Source organism: Aplysia californica, unplaced genomic scaffold, assembly GCF_000002075.1.
Source record: "Aplysia californica isolate F4 #8 unplaced genomic scaffold, AplCal3.0 scaffold00911, whole genome shotgun sequence".
In the NCBI taxonomy this organism is placed as follows: Eukaryota; Metazoa; Mollusca; class Gastropoda; order Aplysiida; family Aplysiidae; genus Aplysia; species Aplysia californica.
The window spans coordinates 117,731-120,061 of record NW_004798181.1 but is presented as its reverse complement, the minus strand read 5'-3'; positions in this window follow the sequence as shown (position 1 = coordinate 120,061).

Genomic DNA, 2,331 nt, shown 5'->3' with positions numbered 1-2,331 from the left:
TGATTTGTCTTATCGGTGCATCAGGCTGATTTGTCTTATCGGTGCATCAAATTGATGTATATATGTCAGTCAGTGCAGGAAATTGATTTATATCAGTCGATGCATGGAGTGTATTGATGCCTCAAAGTGATTTATTATATCAGCCAGTTGGTGCAACAAATTGATGTACAGTAGGACCTGCCATGACAGTCACCTGTAGGAAACGGCCACCTGTACAAACGGCCACTTTCCATTTCCCCCCTTGTATTTGTTATATATAGTTTAACTGTGTAAAACGGTCACCTGTTCAACGCAGCCGCAGCCACCTTATTTATCAACCTACGGTCAAATGTACCTGCCTCAGCCAGGCGTGGTCACTCATTGCCCAACGCTTTGTCATAAATTTTGAATCAGCCCCTCACACTGTGGACAGGCCGTCATAATCCTTTCTCCTGTCGTTACTTGTTAGTCCTTCCAATGAAGTTGACCCAAGTTGACCAATGGGTAACTATATATTTTCAACTGCTGGTGAGGGAAGCATGTGATCTGTCATCACCTATAAGCCCCGCCCACAACTCATGCTCAAATCGTAAGTGAGGTGACTGGTCACTGTTTTGTTAACTTGCTCTATGACATAGCATCAATGGATGTTGATGTGAACTTGCCACAGAAGCGTCGCTTGTTCTCCGAGTGGTGGCGACCCATGTGTTTGTTTTTGTCTCACATAATATTTCGTTTATTTTACCCTTGCACAAAATCAGCAACAACAACAAAAAAAAGCTTACCAGAAAACAAACCAACCAAACAACAGCAAAAACCACACACATTCTTACACCACACACTCCCCTTTTTCAAAAGAAAACAAGAATCCTTTAGAACTCGCCTTGCGGCAGTCCAAAGCTTGAGGTCAGCCTCGGTTTGGACCTCAGAAGAGATTGGTTTGCTTTCTTCATTTTGATCAGTCCTGCCTGGGACGGCCGCCTGTTGTTATACGGCCACTTTTCTCCTTGACAATGGGTGGCCCTTTTACACAGGTTTGACTGTATATATGCCAGTCGGTGCATCAAATTGATATATATATATATATATATTAGTCTCTGCATCAAATCGACATGTCTGTTTATGCATCAAACTGATTTATGTCAGTCAGTGCATCGAAATGATAAAAGTCAGTCAGTGCATCGAAATGATAAAAGTCAGTCAGTGCATCGAATTGATTTATGTCAATCAGTCGGTGCATCGAATTGATTTATGTCAATCAGTCGGTGCATTGAATTGATTTATGTCAATCAGTCGGTGCATCGAATTGATTTATGACAGTCGTTGCATGAATTCTGTGGACCATCACTTGTACAATTTCTTGGTCATTGATTCCCATTATAATCATAAAGAAATGCTTTGAATTGAGCTACTGTGTTATTGTGTCTTCACTATATTGTGTATATCTTTGTGTGTGTAGTTTGTTTGTGTTTTCCATAAAGAGAGTTGTGTGTACTTTTGTGTATGTGGAGTGTGTCTTCCATAAGTTGTGTACCTTGTGGGTGGTTGGCGGGTGCTCTGGTGTGGTTTGCTTCTTTCCTATCAAAAATCTATCGTCCTTAGCTCTCGTCCTTCATTGTTGTGTTTGTTGTTCTCTTGTAACAGCTCTAATCAGGGTAACATAGCCCTTTTAGAGTATCCGTGTACAGAAATGAATGAAGAACCATGACCGCTGTCTGCCGCAGATCTGGCACTTGTTGATGATGACTACACGTGTCAAATCTCATAACCCGCGTCGATACACTCGCAAAAAGGCCAGGTCCAGTTTATTGTTTCACGTTAAAACAGTGGGATCTAAAGCGAACAGGGATGTGGTGTCGGTAGTCTTGTGGTCAGGCTTTTACAGAGCGGGTTGTTCCAGCACGTGAGACGTATATATATATAGATATACTTACAATGTCCTGTCTTGTTGTGCGTATGCGTGAGTGACCTAACCCTTGTAACGTCTACTGCCATTGTAAACGACCAAGACAAATTTCTCCCTGCCAGATGAATAAAGATTGTCATTGTCTATCAGACCAGTAACCGTGAGATTGCGGGTTCGGGGGTTCGGGGGTTCGAGCCTCAGATCAGTCGGAAGTTGTGCCCTTGGGAAAAGCATTTATTTACACGAATTTCCCATTTACTCGTACCTCAGTCCTTTCGGAGATGGATGTTAAACTTTGAGGTCCGGCCTCTAAAATAACTTAATAGTGTTGATCGGGGCGTCAAACTATACCATGGCTTGACTACGGCTGTCAAGTCTACGGATCGGCAAAACCACACGTCTTAAAAATACTAGATCCAATACAAAACCAAGGACTCCGCCTCGCT